Raw genomic sequence first — 17689 nt, 5'->3', positions numbered from 1 at the left:
GTAAGTCAAAAGGGAATGACAAATATCCTATGATATTATTTATACATGCTATCCTAAGATGGCTACCAATGAACATATTTCCACAGAAAAAGACACTCACAGACTTATGAAACAAACTAATGGTTAACCAAAATGAAAGGTGGGAGGATGGATAAATTAGGATTATGGGGGTTGCATACATATACTAATGTATGTTAAATGTATATAAACATATAACGTATAAACTATATGAATTATATAATCACCAATACATATAAAATATATAATGACAAAACGCCTATCAAATACCAAGGGAGGTCTACTCAACATTCTGTAATACCATACATGGTAACAGGATCCGAAGATGAACAGACATATGTATGAATCATTAAGCAGATTCTGTACAGCCAGACAAACAAAACACTCTAGTCAAGTATACTACGATAAGAAATAGAAATTAAATTAAAAAAACAAACATAAGTAATGAGACATAAACTTCTGGGGGTTTGTCCCAATACATTCCACTCTAATTTACAACCGCGGAACACGACGTCCAGGAAGACTCTGTTGCCCTAGTAACAAGAGTTGAGAACGTAATAATGCTGCCGCCATGTGGCTGTTTCCCACAACAGCAGCTTTAAACCCAGTGCTAATGGTCGCTTAATAGTCACAAGGACTGCAGGGCTGTAAATGACACCTGCCCTCAAAAAATGCCCTGCGGTAGGGAATAGGTAAGAAAATTCAACACATGACAAATTTTTCAAGAAGTCAATATGAAGAGGGAAGTTGTACTCACTCTTTAAAAAAAAAAGGAAAAGAAAAAAAGGACATGCCTAAAGTTCAGTATAAGGAATTATTAGCCACATGCAAATCCAACCTCCAGAAAGGTTTCAACTCACACCAGTCAAATGACCATCAGCAAAAAGTCTACAAACTATAAATGTTGAAGGGGTTTTACAGAACTGTGTACCTTCTAGCTGCTGGTGGGATGTAAAGTGGTAACAGCACTAACGAAAACTGAATGGAGCTGCTTTAAATGGTAAAAATTGAGCTACCATATGATGCAGCAGGGCACCTTTTGGGCCTATAACCTAAGACCACCAGAATCGGAAAGACAGAGGCAGGCAAATGTGCACTGCAGCAATATTGGAATAGCCAAGACATGGAAGCACAAAAAAGGTCCATAAACAGATGAATGGACAAAGAAGAAGTGGTATATGTACAGAATGGAATATTAGTGACGAAAAAAAATAAAAGAATGGCATATGCAGCACCACAGTTCAGACTAGAGAGAATCACACAACGTGAAATAAGTCAGGATGCGAAAGACAAATGTTCTATGATATCACTTATGTTATCTGAAAATTGATAAAAATGAACATATTTCCATAGAGAAAGACAATCTCAGATTGAGAAGACAAACTTATGGTTAAGCCAAAGAAAAGGTGTGAGGAATGGATAAATTAGGATATTGGGGTTAACACCCATATACTAATACATATAAAATATATAATCCCCAAAGACCTATGGAATACCAAGAGTGGTCTACTCAACACTCTGTAATAACCTACATGGAAAAGGACCCAAAGATCAATAGATATATGTATATGTGTAAATGGACAAGATTCTGTACACCTAGAACAAAAGACATTTTTCAATCAAATTTGCTCTGATAAAAACTACAACTTAAAGACACAAACAAGAATTAAGGAGGCTAAAACTTATGGGGGTTTGTCCTGGCACATGCCACTCTAATCTGCAACCTAAAAGCACAACTTGCAGCAAGGTTCTGTTGCCCTAGCGAGCAGAGTTGGCAACGTAGAAATGCTGCCACCCTAAGGCCGATTCCTCAAACAGCAGCTTTAAATCTACTGCTAATGGTCACTAATATTCACAAGGACTGCAGGGCTGTAAATGACTCATGCTCTCAAAAAATGTCCTGGGGTAGGGAATGGCCAAAAAAATCCAACCGTGGCAGTTTTTTCAAGAAGGCAGTTTGAAGTTGTAAGTTTAGCTCAATCTTAAAAATACATGAAAAGGACATTGATAAACACAAAAGATCAGGAACTATTAGACGCATGGAAATCCAATCTACACAAAGGTATCACCTCACACCAGTCAGAATGACCATCAGCAAAAAGTCAACACACAATAGATGTTGAAGAAGTTGTGGAGAATAGCGTAACCTCTCGGTCTAACTGGGATGTAAACTGGTAACAGCCAATAATAGGAACAGAATGGCAGTGCGTTTCAAGGTAAAAATTGAGTTACCATATGATCCGGAAGGCCCACTATTGGGCCTGTCACCTGTGAAAGCCAGAATCAACAAGACACGGGATGGAAAATCGTGTATTGCAGCAGTATTTACAATAGCCAAGACATGGAAGCAACAAAAATGTCCATCATCAGATGAATGGACGAAAAAGTGGTCCATGTACACAATGCAATATTAGACACAGAAAAGAATGAAACAATGCCTTCTGCAGCACCATAGATGAGGCTACAGATAATCACACAACTTGAAGTAAGTCAGAAAGCGAGAGACACGTATCCTATGATATCACGTAGAGGTGTTATCTCAAGATTGATATGAAGGGACCTGTTTCCACAGAGAAGGACACTCACGTGTTCAGAAAACAAGCTTGTCATTAACCAAAAGGAAAGGTGTGAGGAATGTATAACGGAGGATTTTGGGTTCAACAGACATATGCTAATACTTATAAAATATATAATCATCAAAGACATACCGAATACCCAGAGAGGTCTACACAGCATTCTGTAATAACCTATATGGAAGAGGATCCAAACATGAAAAGATATATGTATCAATGAAAGAGATTCTGTACACCTACAACCAACACAACATTGCAATCAAATTTGCTCTGAGAAAAATGAAAATTAAACTAAGAATACCAACAGCAAATAAGTACACATAGTTTTTGGAGGTTTCTCCTGGCACATTCCACTCTACTTTACAACCTAGAAACAGGACTTCCAGGAAGGCTCTGTTGCCCTAGTAACCAGAGTTGGGAATATAGAAATGCTGCCTCCTTGTGGCCGTTTCCTGCAACAACAGCTTTAAACCCAGAGCTAATGGTCATGTAATATCCCCAATTCATACAGGGCTGTAAATGACACCTGCCCTCAAAAAATGTCCTGGTGCAGGTAATGGCCACAGGAATTCAGAACACGGCACATTTTTCAAGGAAACAATTTGAAGAGGTAAGTTCCTCCGTTTAACTTAAAAATAAAAAAAGAAAACGGACGTAGATAAAAGCTCAATATCAGGAATTATTAGACGCATGCAAATCCAAACTATAAAAAGGTATCACCACACAACACTCAAAATGCCATTAGTAAAAAGTCTACAAACAATAAATGCTGAAGGGGTTTTAGAGATCTGTGTACCCTCTAGTTGCTGGTGGGATGTAAACTGGTAACAGCCAGTAGTGAGGACAGAATGGAGGTGTGTTGAAAGGTAAAAATTGAACAACCATATGATCTAGTAGGCCCACTGCTGGGCCTAACCCCTGAGAAGACCAGAATCCAAAAGACACAGGCTGGCAACCCTGCACTGCACCAATATTTAGCATAGCCAAGACTTGGAAGTAACCAAAACGTCCATCCACAGATGAATGCACAAAGAAGAAGTGGTCCGTGTACACAATGGAATATTCGCCATGGAAAAGGATGAAACACTGCTCTTTGCAGCACCATAGATGAGCCTAGAGATAATCACAGAACATGAGGTAAGTCGGAAAGCAGACGACAAATAACCTGTCATATGACTCCTAGGTGTTATCTAACACACTGACACGTATGAACATATTTCCACAGAGACAGACTCTCACAGACTTAGAAAACAAACTATGGTTATCTAAAAGGAAAGGTGGGAGGAATGGATACATAAACATTAGGGTTACCATACGTATACAAATACATATTAAACACAGGTATCAAAAAGACCGACCATATACCAAGGGAGGTCTACTGAACGCTCTGTAATAATTTACACGGGGGCTTGCCTAGCGGCACCGTGGTTAAGAATCCGCCTGCCAATACCGGGGAGACAGGTTCAATCCCTGGCTCGGGAAGATCCCACATGCTGCAGAGCAACTCAGCCCGTGCACCACAACTAATGAGCCTACGCTCTGGAGCCCATCAGCCATAACTACTGAGCCCATGCACCACAACTACTGAAGCCCGCATGCGTAGAGCCCGTGCTCCGCAACAAGAGAAGCCAGTGCAGTGAGAAGCCCATGCACCGCAACGGAGAGTAGCCCATGCTAACTGCAACTGGAGAAAGCCCACAGGCAGCAAGGGAGATCTAACTTAGCCAAAAATAAATAAATAAAAAACGTAAATTTATTAAAAAAATAATAGTAATTTACATGGGAAGAGGATCTGGACATGAATAGATATATATAATGTTCAATTGAACCTGATTGTGTACACCCAGAACAAACACTATTCTACTCATTACCCCAATTTAAATAATTAAAACCATGAACAACAATTAATGAGACATAAAGTTATTGGGGTTTTCCCTGGCACATCCCAGTCTAATTTACAACCTAGGAACACAACTTTCAGGAAGGCTCTGCTACCCTAGTAACCAGATTTGGGAATGGAGACATGCTGCCGCCTTGTGGCCGTTTCCCACAACAGCAGCTTTAAACACAGGGCTAACGGTCACTTGAGATTCACAGTAATTGTAGGGCTGTAAATGACACGTGTCCTCAAAAAATGTCCTGGGGTAGGTAATGGCCAAAAAAGTTCACAGCACGGAAAATTTTTCCAGAAAACAGTTTCAAGAGGTAAGTGTTACTCACTCTGTTATTTTACAAAAAGAAGAACATGGATAAAAGCTCAATATCAGGAATTATTGGTTGGATGTAAATCCAAACTACAAAAAGATTTCACCACCCAATATTCAAAATGCCATCCGTAAAAAGTCTACAAACAACGAATGCTGACGGGTTAGTGGAGAGATGTATACCCCCTATGCTGTTGGATGGATGTAAACTGGTAACAGCTAATCATGAGAACAGAATGGAGCTGCGTTTAAAAGGTAAAAATTGAGCTACCATATGATGCGGCCGAACCCCTAATGGGCCTATACCCTAAGAAGACCAGAATCGGAAAGGCACAGACAGGCAAACATGCACTGCAGCAATATTTACAATAGCCAAGACATGCAAACAAACAAATTGTCCATCAACAGATAAATGGACAAAGAAGAAGTGGTATACGTACCGAATGGAATAGTAGCCTCGGGAAAAAAATGAACAATGCCGTTGTCGGGACTACAGATGAGCCTAGAAATAATCATATTACATTAAGTAAGTCAAAAGGGAATGACAAATATCCTATGATATCATTTATACATGCTATCCTAAGATGGCTACCAATGAACATATTTCCACAGAAAAAGACACTCACAGACTTATGAAACAAACTAATGGTTAACCAAAATGAAAGGTGGGAGGATGGATAAATTAGGATTATGGGGGTTGCATACATATACTAATGTATGTTAAATGTATATAAACATATAACGTATAAACTATATGAATTATATAATCACCAATACATATAAAATATATAATGACAAAACGCCTATCAAATACCAAGGGAGGTCTACTCAACATTCTGTAATACCATACATGGTAACAGGATCCGAAGATGAACAGACATATGTATGAATCATTAAGCAGATTCTGTACAGCCAGACAAACAAAACACTCTAGTCAAGTATACTCCGATAAGAAATAGAAATTAAATTAAAAAAACAAACATAAGTAATGAGACATAAACTTCTGGGGGTTTGTCCCAATACATTCCACTCTAATTTACAACCGCGGAACACGACGTCCAGGAAGACTCTGTTGCCCTAGTAACAAGAGTTGAGAACGTAATAATGCTGCCGCCATGTGGCTGTTTCCCACAACAGCAGCTTTAAACCCAGTGCTAATGGTCGCTTAATAGTCACAAGGACTGCAGGGCTGTAAATGACACCTGCCCTCAAAAAATGCCCTGCGGTAGGGAATAGGTAAGAAAATTCAACACATGACAAATTTTTCAAGAAGTCAATATGAAGAGGGAAGTTGTACTCACTCTTTAAAAAAAAAAGGAAAAGAAAAAAAGGACATGCCTAAAGTTCAGTATAAGGAATTATTAGCCACATGCAAATCCAACCTCCAGAAAGGTTTCAACTCACACCAGTCAAATGACCATCAGCAAAAAGTCTACAAACTATAAATGTTGAAGGGGTTTTACAGAACTGTGTACCTTCTAGCTGCTGGTGGGATGTAAAGTGGTAACAGCACTAACGAAAACTGAATGGAGCTGCTTTAAATGGTAAAAATTGAGCTACCATATGATGCAGCAGGGCACCTTTTGGGCCTATAACCTAAGACCACCAGAATCGGAAAGACAGAGGCAGGCAAATGTGCACTGCAGCAATATTGGAATAGCCAAGACATGGAAGCACAAAAAAGGTCCATAAACAGATGAATGGACAAAGAAGAAGTGGTATATGTACAGAATGGAATATTAGTGACGAAAAAAAATAAAAGAATGGCATATGCAGCACCACAGTTCAGACTAGAGAGAATCACACAACGTGAAATAAGTCAGGATGCGAAAGACAAATGTTCTATGATATCACTTATGTTATCTGAAAATTGATAAAAATGAACATATTTCCATAGAGAAAGACAATCTCAGATTGAGAAGAAAAACTTATGGTTAAGCCAAAGAAAAGGTGTGAGGAATGGATAAATTAGGATATTGGGGTTAACACCCATATACTAATACATATAAAATATATAATCCCCAAAGACCTATGGAATACCAAGAGTGGTCTACTCAACACTCTGTAATAACCTACATGGAAAAGGACCCAAAGATCAATAGATATATGTATATGTGTAAATGGACAAGATTCTGTACACCTAGAACAAAAGACATTTTTCAATCAAATTTGCTCTGATAAAAACTACAACTTAAAGACACAAACAAGAATTAAGGAGGCTAAAACTTATGGGGGTTTGTCCTGGCACATTCCACTCTAATCTGCAACCTAAAAGCACAACTTGCAGCAAGGTTCTGTTGCCCTAGCGAGCAGAGTTGGCAACGTAGAAATGCTGCCACCCTAAGGCCGTTTCCTCAAACAGCAGCTTTAAATCTACTGCTAATGGTCACTAATATTCACAAGGACTGCAGGGCTGTAAATGACTCATGCTCTCAAAAAATGTCCTGGGGTAGGGAATGGCCAAAAAAATCCAACCGTGGCAGTTTTTTCAAGAAGGCAGTTTGAAGTTGTAAGTTTAGCTCAATCTTAAAAATACATGAAAAGGACATTGATAAACACAAAAGATCAGGAACTATTAGACGCATGGAAATCCAATCTACACAAAGGTATCACCTCACACCAGTCAGAATGACCATCAGCAAAAAGTCAACACACAATAGATGTTGAAGAAGTTGTGGAGAATAGCGTAACCTCTCGGTCTAACTGGGATGTAAACTGGTAACAGCCAATAATAGGAACAGAATGGCAGTGCGTTTCAAGGTAAAAATTGAGTTACCATATGATCCGGAAGGCCCACTATTGGGCCTGTCACCTGTGAAAGCCAGAATCAACAAGACACGGGATGGAAAATCGTGTATTGCAGCAGTATTTACAATAGCCAAGACATGGAAGCAACAAAAATGTCCATCATCAGATGAATGGACGAAAAAGTGGTCCATGTACACAATGCAATATTAGACACAGAAAAGAATGAAACAATGCCTTCTGCAGCACCATAGATGAGGCTACAGATAATCACACAACTTGAAGTAAGTCAGAAAGCGAGAGACACGTATCCTATGATATCACGTAGAGGTGTTATCTCAAGATTGATATGAAGGGACCTGTTTCCACAGAGAAGGACACTCACGTGTTCAGAAAACAAGCTTGTCGTTAACCAAAAGGAAAGGTGTGAGGAATGTATAACGGAGGATTTTGGGTTCAACAGACATATGCTAATACTTATAAAATATATAATCATCAAAGACATACCGAATACCCAGAGAGGTCTACACAGCATTCTGTAATAACCTATATGGAAGAGGATCCAAACATGAAAAGATATATGTATCAATGAAAGAGATTCTGTACACCTACAACCAACACAACATTGCAATCAAATTTGCTCTGAGAAAAATGAAAATTAAACTAAGAATACCAACAGCAAATAAGTACACATAGTTTTTGGAGGTTTCTCCTGGCACATTCCACTCTACTTTACAACCTAGAAACAGGACTTCCAGGAAGGCTCTGTTGCCCTAGTAACCAGAGTTGGGAATATAGAAATGCTGCCTCCTTGTGGCCGTTTCCTGCAACAACAGCTTTAAACCCAGAGCTAATGGTCATGTAATATCCCCAATTCATACAGGGCTGTAAATGACACCTGCCCTCAAAAAATGTCCTGGTGCAGGTAATGGCCACAGGAATTCAGAACACGGCACATTTTTCAAGGAAACAATTTGAAGAGGTAAGTTCCTCCGTTTAACTTAAAAATAAAAAAAGAAAACGGACGTAGATAAAAGCTCAATATCAGGAATTATTAGACGCATGCAAATCCAAACTATAAAAAGGTATCACCACACAACACTCAAAATGCCATTAGTAAAAAGTCTACAAACAATAAATGCTGAAGGGGTTTTAGAGATCTGTGTACCCTCTAGTTGCTGGTGGGATGTAAACTGGTAACAGCCAGTAGTGAGGACAGAATGGAGGTGTGTTGAAAGGTAAAAATTGAACAACCATATGATCTAGTAGGCCCACTGCTGGGCCTAACCCCTGAGAAGACCAGAATCCAAAAGACACAGGCTGGCAACCCTGCACTGCACCAATATTTAGCATAGCCAAGACTTGGAAGTAACCAAAACGTCCATCCACAGATGAATGCACAAAGAAGAAGTGGTCCGTGTACACAATGGAATATTCGCCATGGAAAAGGATGAAACACTGCTCTTTGCAGCACCATAGATGAGCCTAGAGATAATCACAGAACATGAGGTAAGTCGGAAAGCAGACGACAAATAACCTGTCATATGACTCCTAGGTGTTATCTAACACACTGACACGTATGAACATATTTCCACAGAGACAGACTCTCACAGACTTAGAAAACAAACTATGGTTATCTAAAAGGAAAGGTGGGAGGAATGGATACATAAACATTAGGGTTACCATACGTATACAAATACATATTAAACACAGGTATCAAAAAGACCGACCATATACCAAGGGAGGTCTACTGAACGCTCTGTAATAATTTACACGGGGGCTTGCCTAGCGGCACCGTGGTTAAGAATCCGCCTGCCAATACCGGGGAGACAGGTTCAATCCCTGGCTCGGGAAGATCCCACATGCTGCAGAGCAACTCAGCCCGTGCACCACAACTAATGAGCCTACGCTCTGGAGCCCATCAGCCATAACTACTGAGCCCATGCACCACAACTACTGAAGCCCGCATGCGTAGAGCCCGTGCTCCGCAACAAGAGAAGCCAGTGCAGTGAGAAGCCCATGCACCGCAACGGAGAGTAGCCCATGCTAACTGCAACTGGAGAAAGCCCACAGGCAGCAAGGGAGATCTAACTTAGCCAAAAATAAATAAATAAAAAACGTAAATTTATTAAAAAAAATAATAGTAATTTACATGGGAAGAGGATCTGGACATGAATAGATATATATAATGTTCAATTGAACCTGATTGTGTACACCCAGAACAAACACTATTCTACTCATTACCCCAATTTAAATAATTAAAACCATGAACAACAATTAATGAGACATAAAGTTATTGGGGTTTTCCCTGGCACATCCCAGTCTAATTTACAACCTAGGAACACAACTTTCAGGAAGGCTCTGCTACCCTAGTAACCAGATTTGGGAATGGAGACATGCTGCCGCCTTGTGGCCGTTTCCCACAACAGCAGCTTTAAACACAGGGCTAACGGTCACTTGAGATTCACAGTAATTGTAGGGCTGTAAATGACACGTGTCCTCAAAAAATGTCCTGGGGTAGGTAATGGCCAAAAAAGTTCACAGCACGGAAAATTTTTCCAGAAAACAGTTTCAAGAGGTAAGTGTTACTCACTCTGTTATTTTACAAAAAGAAGAACATGGATAAAAGCTCAATATCAGGAATTATTGGTTGGATGTAAATCCAAACTACAAAAAGATTTCACCACCCAATATTCAAAATGCCATCCGTAAAAAGTCTACAAACAACGAATGCTGACGGGTTAGTGGAGAGATGTATACCCCCTATGCTGTTGGATGGATGTAAACTGGTAACAGCTAATCATGAGAACAGAATGGAGCTGCGTTTAAAAGGTAAAAATTGAGCTACCATATGATGCGGCCGAACCCCTAATGGGCCTATACCCTAAGAAGACCAGAATCGGAAAGGCACAGACAGGCAAACATGCACTGCAGCAATATTTACAATAGCCAAGACATGCAAACAAACAAATTGTCCATCAACAGATAAATGGACAAAGAAGAAGTGGTATACGTACCGAATGGAATAGTAGCCTCGGGAAAAAAATGAACAATGCCGTTGTCGGGACTACAGATGAGCCTAGAAATAATCATATTACATTAAGTAAGTCAAAAGGGAATGACAAATATCCTATGATATCATTTATACATGCTATCCTAAGATGGCTACCAATGAACATATTTCCACAGAAAAAGACACTCACAGACTTATGAAACAAACTAATGGTTAACCAAAATGAAAGGTGGGAGGATGGATAAATTAGGATTATGGGGGTTGCATACATATACTAATGTATGTTAAATGTATATAAACATATAACGTATAAACTATATGAATTATATAATCACCAATACATATAAAATATATAATGACAAAACGCCTATCAAATACCAAGGGAGGTCTACTCAACATTCTGTAATACCATACATGGTAACAGGATCCGAAGATGAACAGACATATGTATGAATCATTAAGCAGATTCTGTACAGCCAGACAAACAAAACACTCTAGTCAAGTATACTCCGATAAGAAATAGAAATTAAATTAAAAAAACAAACATAAGTAATGAGACATAAACTTCTGGGGGTTTGTCCCAATACATTCCACTCTAATTTACAACCGCGGAACACGACGTCCAGGAAGACTCTGTTGCCCTAGTAACAAGAGTTGAGAACGTAATAATGCTGCCGCCATGTGGCTGTTTCCCACAACAGCAGCTTTAAACCCAGTGCTAATGGTCGCTTAATAGTCACAAGGACTGCAGGGCTGTAAATGACACCTGCCCTCAAAAAATGCCCTGCGGTAGGGAATAGGTAAGAAAATTCAACACATGACAAATTTTTCAAGAAGTCAATATGAAGAGGGAAGTTGTACTCACTCTTTAAAAAAAAAAGGAAAAGAAAAAAAGGACATGCCTAAAGTTCAGTATAAGGAATTATTAGCCACATGCAAATCCAACCTCCAGAAAGGTTTCAACTCACACCAGTCAAATGACCATCAGCAAAAAGTCTACAAACTATAAATGTTGAAGGGGTTTTACAGAACTGTGTACCTTCTAGCTGCTGGTGGGATGTAAAGTGGTAACAGCACTAACGAAAACTGAATGGAGCTGCTTTAAATGGTAAAAATTGAGCTACCATATGATGCAGCAGGGCACCTTTTGGGCCTATAACCTAAGACCACCAGAATCGGAAAGACAGAGGCAGGCAAATGTGCACTGCAGCAATATTGGAATAGCCAAGACATGGAAGCACAAAAAAGGTCCATAAACAGATGAATGGACAAAGAAGAAGTGGTATATGTACAGAATGGAATATTAGTGACGAAAAAAAATAAAAGAATGGCATATGCAGCACCACAGTTCAGACTAGAGAGAATCACACAACGTGAAATAAGTCAGGATGCGAAAGACAAATGTTCTATGATATCACTTATGTTATCTGAAAATTGATAAAAATGAACATATTTCCATAGAGAAAGACAATCTCAGATTGAGAAGAAAAACTTATGGTTAAGCCAAAGAAAAGGTGTGAGGAATGGATAAATTAGGATATTGGGGTTAACACCCATATACTAATACATATAAAATATATAATCCCCAAAGACCTATGGAATACCAAGAGTGGTCTACTCAACACTCTGTAATAACCTACATGGAAAAGGACCCAAAGATCAATAGATATATGTATATGTGTAAATGGACAAGATTCTGTACACCTAGAACAAAAGACATTTTTCAATCAAATTTGCTCTGATAAAAACTACAACTTAAAGACACAAACAAGAATTAAGGAGGCTAAAACTTATGGGGGTTTGTCCTGGCACATGCCACTCTAATCTGCAACCTAAAAGCACAACTTGCAGCAAGGTTCTGTTGCCCTAGCGAGCAGAGTTGGCAACGTAGAAATGCTGCCACCCTAAGGCCGTTTCCCCAAACAGCAGCTTTAAATCTACTGCTAATGGTCACTAATATTCACAAGGACTGCAGGGCTGTAAATGACTCATGCTCTCAAAAAATGTCCTGGGGTAGGGAATGGCCAAAAAAATCCAACCGTGGCAGTTTTTTCAAGAAGGCAGTTTGAAGTTGTAAGTTTAGCTCAATCTTAAAAATACATGAAAAGGACATTGATAAACGCAAAAGATCAGGAACTATTAGACGCATGGAAATCCAATCTACACAAAGGTATCACCTCACACCAGTCAGAATGACCATCAGCAAAAAGTCAACACACAATAGATGTTGAAGAAGTTGTGGAGAATAGCGTAACCTCTCGGTCTAAGTGGGATGTAAACTGGTAACAGCCAATAATAGGAACAGAATGGCAGTGCGTTTCAAGGTAAAAATTGAGTTACCATATGATCCGGAAGGCCCACTATTGGGCCTGTCACCTGTGAAAGCCAGAATCAACAAGACACGGGATGGAAAATCGTGTATTGCAGCAGTATTTACAATAGCCAAGACATGGAAGCAACAAAAATGTCCATCATCAGATGAATGGACGAAAAAGTGGTCCATGTACACAATGCAATATTAGACACAGAAAAGAATGAAACAATGCCGTCTGCAGCACCATAGATGAGGCTACAGATAATCACACAACTTGAAGTAAGTCAGAAAGCGAGAGACACGTATCCTATGATATCACGTAGAGGTGTTATCTCAAGATTGATATGAAGGGACCTGTTTCCACAGAGAAGGACACTCACGTGTTCAGAAAACAAGCTTGTCGTTAACCAAAAGGAAAGGTGTGAGGAATGTATAACGGAGGATTTTGGGTTCAACAGACATATGCTAATACTTATAAAATATATAATCATCAAAGACATACCGAATACCCAGAGAGGTCTACACAGCATTCTGTAATAACCTATATGGAAGAGGATCCAAACATGAAAAGATATATGTATCAATGAAAGAGATTCTGTACACCTACAACCAACACAACATTACAATCAAATTTGCTCTGAGAAAAATGAAAATTAAACTAAGAATACCAACAGCAAATAAGTACACATAGTTTTTAGAGGTTTCTCCTGGCACATTCCACTCTACTTTACAACCTAGAAACAGGACTTCCAGGAAGGCTCTGTTGCCCTAGTAACCAGAGTTGGGAATATAGAAATGCTGCCTCCTTGTGGCCGTTTCCTGCAACAACAGCTTTAAACCCAGAGCTAATGGTCATGTAATATCCCCAATTCATACAGGGCTGTAAATGACACCTGCCCTCAAAAAATGTCCTGGTGCAGGTAATGGCCACAGGAATTCAGAACACGGCACATTTTTCAAGGAAACAATTTGAAGAGGTAAGTTCCTCCGTTTAACTTAAAAATAAAAAAAGAAAACGGACGTAGATAAAAGCTCAATATCAGGAATTATTAGACACATGCAAATCCAAACTATAAAAAGGTATCACCACACAACACTCAAAATGCCATTAGTAAAAAGTCTACAAACAATAAATGCTGAAGGGGTTTTAGAGATCTGTGTACCCTCTAGTTGCTGGTGGGATGTAAACTGGTAACAGCCAGTAGTGAGGACAGAATGGAGGTGCGTTGAAAGGTAAAAATTGAACAACCATATGATCTAGTAGGCCCACTGCTGGGCCTAACCCCTGAGAAGACCAGAATCCAAAAGACACAGGCTGGCAACCCTGCACTGCACCAATATTTAGCATAGCCAAGACTTGGAAGTAACCAAAACGTCCATCCACAGATGAATGCACAAAGAAGAAGTGGTCCGTGTACACAATGGAATATTCGCCATGGAAAAGGATGAAACACTGCTCTTTGCAGCACCATAGATGAGCCTAGAGATAATCACAGAACATGAGGTAAGTCGGAAAGCAGACGACAAATAACCTGTCATATGACTCCTAGGTGTTATCTAACACACTGACACGTATGAACATATTTCCACAGAGACAGACTCTCACAGACTTAGAAAACAAACTATGGTTATCTAAAAGGAAAGGTGGGAGGAATGGATACATAAACATTAGGGTTACCATACGTATACAAATACATATTAAACACAGGTATCAAAAAGACCGACCATATACCAAGGGAGGTCTACTGAACGCTCTGTAATAATTTACACGGGGGCTTGCCTAGCGGCACCGTGGTTAAGAATCCGCCTGCCAATACCGGGGAGACAGGTTCAATCCCTGGCTCGGGAAGATCCCACATGCTGCAGAGCAACTCAGCCCGTGCACCACAACTAATGAGCCTACGCTCTGGAGCCCATCAGCCATAACTACTGAGCCCATGCACCACAACTACTGAAGCCCGCATGCGTAGAGCCCGTGCTCCGCAACAAGAGAAGCCAGTGCAGTGAGAAGCCCATGCACCGCAACGGAGAGTAGCCCATGCTAACTGCAACTGGAGAAAGCCCACAGGCAGCAAGGGAGATCTAACTTAGCCAAAAATAAATAAATAAAAAACGTAAATTTATTAAAAAAAATAATAGTAATTTACATGGGAAGAGGATCTGGACATGAATAGATATATATAATGTTCAATTGAACCTGATTGTGTACACCCAGAACAAACACTATTCTACTCATTACCCCAATTTAAATAATTAAAACCATGAACAACAATTAATGAGACATAAAGTTATTGGGGTTTTCCCTGGCACATCCCAGTCTAATTTACAACCTAGGAACACAACTTTCAGGAAGGCTCTGCTACCCTAGTAACCAGATTTGGGAATGGAGACATGCTGCCGCCTTGTGGCCGTTTCCCACAACAGCAGCTTTAAACACAGGGCTAACGGTCACTTGAGATTCACAGTAATTGTAGGGCTGTAAATGACACGTGTCCTCAAAAAATGTCCTGGGGTAGGTAATGGCCAAAAAAGTTCACAGCACGGAAAATTTTTCCAGAAAACAGTTTCAAGAGGTAAGTGTTACTCACTCTGTTATTTTACAAAAAGAAGAACATGGATAAAAGCTCAATATCAGGAATTATTGGTTGGATGTAAATCCAAACTACAAAAAGATTTCACCACCCAATATTCAAAATGCCATCCGTAAAAAGTCTACAAACAACGAATGCTGACGGGTTAGTGGAGAGATGTATACCCCCTATGCTGTTGGATGGATGTAAACTGGTAACAGCTAATCATGAGAACAGAATGGAGCTGCGTTTAAAAGGTAAAAATTGAGCTACCATATGATGCGGCCGAACCCCTAATGGGCCTATACCCTAAGAAGACCAGAATCGGAAAGGCACAGACAGGCAAACATGCACTGCAGCAATATTTACAATAGCCAAGACATGCAAACAAACAAATTGTCCATCAACAGATAAATGGACAAAGAAGAAGTGGTATACGTACCGAATGGAATAGTAGCCTCGGGAAAAAAATGAACAATGCCGTTGTCGGGACTACAGATGAGCCTAGAAATAATCATATTACATTAAGTAAGTCAAAAGGGAATGACAAATATCCTATGATATCATTTATACATGCTATCCTAAGATGGCTACCAATGAACATATTTCCACAGAAAAAGACACTCACAGACTTATGAAACAAACTAATGGTTAACCAAAATGAAAGGTGGGAGGATGGATAAATTAGGATTATGGGGGTTGCATACATATACTAATGTATGTTAAATGTATATAAACATATAACGTATAAACTATATGAATTATATAATCACCAATACATATAAAATATATAATGACAAAACGCCTATCAAATACCAAGGGAGGTCTACTCAACATTCTGTAATACCATACATGGTAACAGGATCCGAAGATGAACAGACATATGTATGAATCATTAAGCAGATTCTGTACAGCCAGACAAACAAAACACTCTAGTCAAGTATACTCCGATAAGAAATAGAAATTAAATTAAAAAAACAAACATAAGTAATGAGACATAAACTTCTGGGGTTTTGTCCCAATACATTCCACTCTAATTTACAACCGCGGAACACGACGTCCAGGAAGACTCTGTTGCCCTAGTAACAAGAGTTGAGAACGTAATAATGCTGCTGCCATGTGGCTGTTTCCCACAACAGCAGCTTTAAACCCAGTGCTAATGGTCGCTTAATAGTCACAAGGACTGCAGGGCTGTAAATGACACCTGCCCTCAAAAAATGCCCTGCGGTAGGGAATAGGTAAGAAAATTCAACACATGACAAATTTTTCAAGAAGTCAATATGAAGAGGGAAGTTGTACTCACTCTTTAAAAAAAAAAGGAAAAGAAAAAAAGGACATGCCTAAAGTTCAGTATAAGGAATTATTAGCCACATGCAAATCCAACCTCCAGAAAGGTTTCAACTCACACCAGTCAAATGACCATCAGCAAAAAGTCTACAAACTATAAATGTTGAAGGGGTTTTACAGAACTGTGTACCTTCTAGCTGCTGGTGGGATGTAAAGTGGTAACAGCACTAACGAAAACTGAATGGAGCTGCTTTAAATGGTAAAAATTGAGCTACCATATGATGCAGCAGGGCACCTTTTGGGCCTATAACCTAAGACCACCAGAATCGGAAAGACAGAGGCAGGCAAATGTGCACTGCAGCAATATTGGAATAGCCAAGACATGGAAGCACAAAAAAGGTCCATAAACAGATGAATGGACAAAGAAGAAGTGGTATATGTACAGAATGGAATATTAGTGACGAAAAAAAATAAAAGAATGGCATATGCAGCACCACAGTTCAGACTAGAGAGAATCACACAACGTGAAATAAGTCAGGATGCGAAAGACAAATGTTCTATGATATCACTTATGTTATCTGAAAATTGATAAAAATGAACATATTTCCATAGAGAAAGACAATCTCAGATTGAGAAGACAAACTTATGGTTAAGCCAAAGAAAAGGTGTGAGGAATGGATAAATTAGGATATTGGGGTTAACACCCATATACTAATACATATAAAATATATAATCCCCAAAGACCTATGGAATACCAAGAGTGGTCTACTCAACACTCTGTAATAACCTACATGGAAAAGGACCCAAAGATCAATAGATATATGTATATGTGTAAATGGACAAGATTCTGTACACCTAGAACAAAAGACATTTTTCAATCAAATTTGCTCTGATAAAAACTACAACTTAAAGACACAAACAAGAATTAAGGAGGCTAAAACTTATGGGGGTTTGTCCTGGCACAT

This window comes from Balaenoptera ricei, chromosome 1 (genome assembly GCF_028023285.1).
Source record: "Balaenoptera ricei isolate mBalRic1 chromosome 1, mBalRic1.hap2, whole genome shotgun sequence".
NCBI classification, from domain to species: Eukaryota; Metazoa; Chordata; class Mammalia; order Artiodactyla; family Balaenopteridae; genus Balaenoptera; species Balaenoptera ricei.
This window is presented reverse-complemented; position numbering follows the sequence as displayed.